This window comes from Vombatus ursinus, unplaced genomic scaffold (genome assembly GCF_900497805.2).
Source record: "Vombatus ursinus unplaced genomic scaffold, bare-nosed wombat genome assembly UNPS02014775.1, whole genome shotgun sequence".
NCBI lineage: Eukaryota > Metazoa > Chordata > Mammalia > Diprotodontia > Vombatidae > Vombatus > Vombatus ursinus.
Window position 1 is genome coordinate 6,957,259 of NW_020954553.1, and position 8,618 is coordinate 6,965,876.

Genomic DNA, 8,618 nt, shown 5'->3' on the forward strand with positions numbered 1-8,618 from the left:
TATCTTATGCCTGATCTATCTTATATATTGATTACCTTTCTAGATCTATTTGGGGAGACACACAGCATGAGCCCAAACTAAGATTTAGATGATTTCCCTGGAGCTCCACAATAAGGGTACAAAAAGCCAGATACAATGATAAAGAGCCTGATGATGCCAGTGCTGAGTCTGATCTAGGGGAGGCCTGAGCTGAGGCCTCTTACTGGGAGCAGAATCAGTCTATTGTTGTTGTACAATTGTATAACATACAATTGACACGTAATAATGTACAATTGTTTGTTAGACAGTTCTCTTTAGTATATATATTCTCTTTGTATATTAAAGTGTTTGTGTTTTTTGAGGATTATTAAGTTTGTGTCAGGATGCCCATGTCCAGACCACCCCTCCCTTTCTACTATTAGGAAACACCCTGTTTTCCAGAACTAAGGTCCAGGAAGCAAGCTGTGTCCTGAGCTTGGCATAACAACCATCCTTTGCGCTCACCCTGTGGATGAACAGTGCTGCAACTAAATCGAAAAACTGATTATCCCTGAGCTCAGGCAAGCTCCAACAGGCCCAGACACGAAACCCTGCTATGAATGGACTTTTTGTCACTAGACAACCTTGCGTCACTGTTGCTGTTATGCCACACCACTGTTGCTACACTACATTGTTTGATTCTTTGTCTAGCCACAAACATATAAATCGAGGTTTAGCCCCACTGCCTTGGGTCTCCTCCTAGAGGAGATCCCGACACATGTGTCTAAGCTTTTTGGTTATGACCTGTGTGAGCTCTTTGGTATTTTTGGAGTTAACAGTGGTTGAAAAACCTCTGTGACTCTTTGATCATTTGTTACAAGAGTTGACATTTATAATAAAAAATATCTTTAAGAAAAGACCACTGTGGCTCTTTGGCCCATTCACCACCAGAATGAAGACTATTCTAAGCAACCAGACTGTCGACATCCCAGAAAATGTTGACATCTCTCTTAAGGGTCAGACAGTTATTGTGAGGGGGCCCAGAGGAATCCTCCACAGGGATTTCAACCATATAAATGTTGAGCTCAGTCTCCTTGGAAAGAAGAAAAAAAGGCTCTGGGTAGACAAATGATGGGGAAATCAAAAAGAACTTGCCACCATACACACAATCTGTAGTCATGTACAAAACACGATCAAAGACATTACGCTGGGTTTTCGTTATAAGATGAAGTCTGTATATGCTCACTTCCCCATCAATGTTATTCAAGAGAATGGCTCACTTGTCAAAATCAGAAATTTTTAGGGTGAAAAATATATCTGAAGAGTGCTCATGAGACCAGATGTTGGTTGTGCTGTTTCTCAAGCCCAAAAAGATGAATTAATTCTTGAAGGAAATGATATTGAACTTTTATCAAACTCAGCTGCCCTGATTCAACCGGCCACCACAGTCAAAAACAAGGATATCAGAAAATTTTTGGATGGCATCTATGTTTCTAAGAAAGGCACAGTGCAACATGCTGATGAGTAAATTGGAAAAGATGCCAAAGGCCGTGTCCTGAGGAGTCAACACTTATTCAGATGTCAAAATAAAAATAATTTTTGTCAAAAAAAAAAAATAAAAGAAAGGACCACTATGGAAACAATTGCGGCTTATGAACCAATATACGTTGCTGAAGATGAAGAGGGGAAGAAATTCTAAAAAGAACTAATAAGACCATTGAAATTCAATCAACATACACTTAGACAAGAGGCAGTGTCATGTGGTATATAGATCTGGCCTCAGAATCAAGAAGATTGGAGTTCAAGTCCTGCCCTTTGACACTGATTGACTGAGTAATCATGGGTGAGTCATTTAAACTTCTCAGTGCTATCTGCCTTTTTTTGGCTTTGGGTTTCAGGTAACCAAACAGTAATATTGAGAGAGAAATTTTTCAAGCCTAACAGCTATCTTGGGAGTCTGGGAATTCCTGGGTCCTTTAGTTAGTGCTGACTGGCAGATCTAAACTATAAATCAGAGCAGGGACTGACCTACTGAAGTAGAAGGAATTTCCTCAAGGAGGCTGTTCCCTCTACCAATGAAATAAAAAGATGTAGTTTAAAAGGGGGGGCGGGTAAAAAAAGCCTTTTACTACTCAGTGGCTTTAATGCAAAGATGGGAAGAGGTAAGCATAGTGAAAACATGTGAGAAAATATGACCTAGTAATAAAGAAGATAGACTGAAAATTTGTATTCTACAAAGAAAACATCCGTTTTTCAAAAAAAGATAAGAAGGCACTAGAGATAATGAGCACTGAATAACATCCCAGAAATGGCACTGAATATGTTTTAACAGATAAGAAATGATCCATTATTGATGTTGGCCTCATTCCTGAATGAGTAGTCTATGTACAATCAGACCACCAACTTGTTAAAGCAAAGATCAAAATTAATATAAAGCCAGAAGAGAATAAAAATGAGGAGAAGAGATGGTAAGCAATAAAAATATATACAATAATTAACTTCTACCTGATTTAAACGTGGTACTGATGCCCAGAAATGGGCTATGGATGGAATAAAAGACAATGATGTTGATTACAATAATATCATACAGAAAAATTTACCAATGTACATCAATTGCCATGATGAAAAGACCAAAAGAAGCTAGAGAATGCCTTTGTCAGCAAACACTTTACTTGCCAAACAAAGAGATGTAGCAGCTAAGGGCGACACAGATTTAGAATTGAAGCCTAATTGTAAAATCTTATGGAAAAAGAGAGTGGAAGATTATGAGTAGTATCACTTCATACAACAAAAAGAAGTGGTAAAGGGCAAAACCAGTTGAAACAAAATTTGTCAATAGACCCAACTAAACAAAGTCAGCCTAAGGGTACTGAAAGATAAAATTGGAGGCGCTACCAACTGGCAGTACAACAATCAGAGGAAAGATGGAAAATATATTTGTACTGAGGTGAGTGGGGCAGTTTGGTATGGCTCAATTAAGAGAATCCTTGGTCAATTGGATGTGTTTGCCTAATCACTGTAATGAAATTACAGCACGTGATACTTGGTTTGGAAAAATCCAAAAAGCACCTCCCCAAAGAGTGTGGATATGTCCCCTGCTGCTTTCCAGTTGGACACAGGGAGCTCAAGATTGGTGGGCTGATGCCTATGTGGATGAACTATAAAAGAGAGATAAAAGACCATCTCTCTGTTTCTGTCTCTGTCTTTGTCTATCTGTCTGTCTGTAGCTCTCTCATTTTCAGCCTCTTGGACTTAGAGAAGACAGTATGCAACAGATTACACACATATTCTAGGTTGGAGAGAGGATAACCTATGCTCATGAGCAGTTTTTTTCTTCCCAGGGATAGCTGATGGTGATTTGTGGCAGAAGTAAATGGCAAAGGGAGAGACATGCTTGCAGGTGGCTTGAGAGTTCTTGAGAAGGGGTAGCTAGGTGGTGCAGTGGATAGAACACCAGCTCAGAAGTCAGGAGTACCTGAGTTCAAATCCAGCCTCAGACTAAACACTTGATGCTTACTAGCTGTGTGACCCTGGGCAAGTCATTTAACTTCAATTGCAAAAAAAAAGAGAGAGAGAGAGAGTTCTTTGAGAAAGGACTATTGTACCTCCACAGATTGTAGCTACCAAGCCACTGATAGTTTTTTTGCAGAGGAGTGATGAGCTTACTTAGCCCAACAAGGTAAGCTCATGAACATTGATTATGAACCCCAACTCATGTTAAAGATGGAATCTTTAAATTCCCTAATGGAATTCAAAGAAGGCAGCATAAAACTGGAGTCTACTCTTCTAGCCAAAGAAGGGAGATTTCCTAGGCAAGTGTCTCATGAATAATCTCAAAATGAGAGTTGTCAAGTTTGAAAGCTAAGGAATTGGACCTTCTAGAATGAAAAGGGGATTGACTGATAGCTTGTCAGAGAAAGAAGACAAACATACACCTAATTCCTTCTTAGTGTCTGTGGGTTATAAAGACAATTCAGGTGTGATGGAAAGGAGATTGCTTGTTCAGCAATTCCCCAAACTATTTTTACTCTCTGGGGGGAGTCTAAGCCATAGGATGGTTGTCTAAGTTTGGGGAAATGATGCAGGGTTCCTTGGGAAAACTGGATTTACCTGAATGTTAGAGGGTTGCTGTGACCACAACTCCCAGTTCATCTCCCATCTGAATGGGCCTAACAGGCTTTTTGAGTCCTTTAGCTGGCTTCTGCAGATGTTTTAAGCTCCTCTAAGTTCTTACCATCCTCTACATGTTTTTAATGGATTGAAATAAAGTACTTGCACCCAGTATACATTTGTTATCTTGAGTATTTCTACAGGAACTCAGGACACTCTTTTCCCTTAGGGAAACCTAGACCTGAACTATATCACGAGCATATTGTAGATTTCTTTTAACAACTCCAGGTAGGGATAAAAAGTCAAGAACAAAGGAAGGAAAAGAAGCATTTATTAAGTGCCAGGCATTGTGCTCAGTGCTTTGCAAATATCATCTCATTTGATCCTTACAAGAAAACCCTGGGGAGTAAGTGCTAGTATCGTCCTCATTTTACAGTTGAAGAACTTGAGGCAAGTGGCTTGTTCTTTTCTTTTAAATTTTTTTAAAATAATATTTTATTTTCCCCCCAATTACATGTAAAAACAATTTTAACATTTTTTTTTAAGTTCTGAGTTCCATATTCCATCCTTCCTTCCCTACTCTCCTTCTTGCCTAAGACAGTACACAATCTGATATTAGTTATACATGTGCAATCATATAAAACACATTTCCATATTAGTCATTTTGTGGAAGAAAACTCAAACAAACAAACCAAAAAAAAAAGGTCAAGTGATTTGTTGAGGGTCCCATAGCTAGTAAGTATCTGAGGCTGGATTTGAGCTCAGATCTTCCTCACTCCAGGCCCAGGGCTCTATCTACTTCACTTTCTCTCTATCCCTAGAGATAATGATCCTTTCGGAGTCAGACACTCGGTGTTGATATGAGCCCAGAGTCTTGTTAGAGCTCTTATTAGAACATCAATAACTACTGACCCATGTGCCTATTTTCAAATCAATATAACATAATCTATATATGCATTGAGGGCATCCTTGAGGCAAGCAGTAAAAGAAAACAGGCAAGGTTCCACAAACAACATTCCACAATCCAATACATTTTTACATCAAAAGATTTAGAGAACACAAGATTTCACCATGCTTATTGTTTGTTGACTATGAAAACATTTGATTCTGTAGAGTAAAATACTTCCTTAAAGACTCTTCCAACAAAGTCTATCCATGTACACATCAAAGTTATGCAAGGTTCCTTGAGACACATAATAGCAAAGATAACCTAGTTCATAATTCTTATTATCATTAATATGATATTGTTTCACTACCTACTATTCATTACTACCCCTACGCTCCTTCTTTTCCTGTTTCTCTCCTTATCCCTTTATTGATCAATTACTAGTCATAGAGGAGAAAACCATCCCTAAATCCTACCTTTTGTTTTCTTGTGGTCCTCCTCAACCCTATACCACCCATATCTCAATTTGACTTCTCCCACCCCTTTCACTGTGACCTCTGGAATTTTCATTCCATAATGAATAAGCTTCCCTTCATCTTTGACCTCTTTCTCTCATACTTCTTTCATCTATTAGCCTCTATTAAGCTTTGGCTCCTCTTTGGGTGACGCTGTAACCCTTACTATCTTCTCCAACGCTGGCTGTACTTTCTCACACATGATTAAAAAAAATCAAAGTACCTACACTTGAACAGAATAAATGTCTCTAGAATTTGAAGACAAAAAGTTAACTGGAAAAAAATTCTGTGTAGCAAATGCCACTGATATCAAAGACACACCAGGCATTAAGCCATAACCTAACAGAGTTACAATATGATTCAGCAATTTTAAAAAGAACTGAAAACTATCATCAGTCATATAAGATAGCACTGCAAATTACTTTTAATTAAAAAAATTAATGTCTCCATCAAATTGGCAAAGGTGACAAAGGATGAAAATGGTAAATGTTGGAGAGTCTGTGGGAGGACAAGGATACTAATAGACTGTTGGTTAAGCTGCAAGTTGGTCAAAGCATTCTGAAAGAAACATATGGAATCATGTTTAAAAATTAACTGTACTGGTTGACCCAATGATACCACTTCTAGGCATCCATTCCTATGCAACATAAGAAATGATGAATATGAGGAACTCAAAGAAACTTAGAAACATTTTTATTAACTGATGCAAAGGGAAGTAAGCATCAGAGGCAGTACCAGAAGAACAATTTACATGATGAATGCAATCACATAAAGACAACCATGAAAGACATCTGAACTCTTATCAATGCAGTGATCTATTGGAGGACCAGAGGTAAATCCACCAGTAGTGGATTATCAGTGCAGAATCAGGCATCTATTTTAAGACCTGGGCAATATGTTGATTTGTTGTGCTTGTTTAATGGGGCCTTAGAGCATAACCATATCACCTAACATGGAAGCACCTTCCTTCTCTGTATTCCCCTACCACGTGGGTGGGAGTAGCCTCATTTGATTGGCTATGTAGCTAGAACAGGCCTTGTCTTTAAAACTTCCCAAACTAGGGCTCTCTTTATTTTTTTTCCTTTTTTTAAAAAAATAAATTTATTTATTTATTTTTAGTTTTCAACATTCACCTCCACGAGATTTTGAGTTACAAATTTTCTCCCCATCTCTCCCCTCCCTCCACCCCAAGATGGCATGTGAATTGATATAGGCTCAACTTATACATTGATATTAAACATTTTCACATTAGTCATGATATGAAGAAGAATTAGAACCAATGGGAGAAACCACAAGAAGGAACAAAAAAAAAAAAAAGAGTGCAAATAATATGCTTCAATCTGCATTCAGACTCCATAGTTCTTTTTCTGGATGTAGACAGCATTTTCCATCATGAGTCTTTTGGAGTTGTCTTAGATCCTTGAATTGCTAAGAAGAGATAGGTCTATCAAAGTCAGTCATCACACAATGTGGCTGTTACTATGTACAATGTTCTCCTGGTTCTGCTCATTTCACTCAGTATCAGTTCATGGAAATCTTTCCAGGTTTTTCTGAAGTCAGCTTGCTCATCGTTTCTTATGGTACAATAGTATTTCATTATATTCATATACCACAACTTGTTCAACCATTCCCCAACTGATGGGCAACCCCTCAATTCCAATTCTTGGCCACCACAAAAAGAGCTGCTGTAAATGGTTTTGTATATGTGTGTCCTTTTCCCATTTTTATGATCTCTTTGGGATGCAGCCCTAGAAGTGCTATTGTTGGGTCAAAGAGTATGTACAGTTTTATAGCCCTTTAGGCATAGTTCCAAATTGCTCTTCAGAATGGTTGGATCAGTTCATAACTCCACCAACAATGCATTAGTGTTCCAATTTTCCCACATCTTCTCCAGCATTTATAGTTTTCCTGTTTTGTCATGTTAGCCAATCTGATAGGTGTAATGTGGTACCTCAGCGTTGTTTCGATTTGTGTTTCTCTAATCAATAGTGATTTAGAGCATTTTTCATATGACTCTGATAGGTTTAATTTCTTCATCTGAAAACTGCCTATTTATATCCTTTGACCATTTATCAATTGGGGAATGACTTGTATTCTTATAAATTTGATTCAGTTCTCTGTATATTTTAGAAATGAGGCCTTTATCAGAGATACTGGTTGTAAAAATCCTTTCCCAGTCTTCTGCTTCCCTCCTAATCTTGGTTGCATTGGCTTTGTTTGTGCAAAAACTTTTCTATTTAATGTAATCAAAATTATCCATTTTGCATTTCATAATGTTCTCTCTCTCTTGTTTGGTCATAAATTCTTCCATTCTCCATAAATCTGATAGGTAAACTATTCCTTGCTCTCCTAGTTTGCTTACAATATCAGCCTTTATATCTAAATCATGTACCCATTTTGACTTTATTTTGGTATACGGTGTAAGATGTTGATCTGTGCCCAGTTTCTGCCATACTATTTTCCAGTTTTCCCAGCAATTTTTGTCAAATAGTGAGTTCTTATCCCAGAAAATGGAGTCGTTGGGTTTATCAGACACTAGATTACTATAGTCATTGACTACTGTGTCTTGTGTACCTAACCTATTCCAGTGATCACCACTTTTATTTCTTAGCCAGTACAAAGTAGTTTTGATTGCTTTATAATTGCTGCTTTATAATACAATTTAAGATCTGGTATGGCTAGGCCACCTTCTTAGGGCTCTCTTTCTTGCTGAGTCCAGAGGATGAAAATCACAGTTTACTCACAGCATGAATACCATGAAATGAATCCATGAGAGAAGAAAGACTTCCTTTCCCTCCTCTCCCTTTTACCACTTGACTCCAAGAAACAGGTCTGGGGTTTCTGTTGTTGTTCTATGTCAGTGGTCCTTCTAAGGTTCAAAGTGAAGGCAGCAACATCCCACCCCACCCTCTTCCCAGACCCAGGAGCTTAAGCCATAATAACCCTGGAGTTAGGATTCCAGTCAGGATGTTGCACTACAGAGCCAGCTCTACAGAGACACTCTGAGAAGCTAGGGTTCCTGGGTCTTAAGATCAAGAGAACTTAGGACTGTGTTCTACCAAAAACTGAGCTAAACTGTGAAACCAATCTCCTTTCCCTCCCCAGAGACTGAGGTGGTATACATGTGTTAGGGAGTAAATTTATGTATT

At 38.2% G+C, this 8,618-nt stretch overlaps 1 pseudogene; it reads left to right on the forward strand.

Moving 5' to 3' along the window:
- Window positions 1–905: 905 nt before the first annotated feature.
- Window positions 906–1,566, forward strand: LOC114044984 (annotated as a pseudogene).
- Window positions 1,567–8,618: the final 7,052 nt, after the last annotated feature.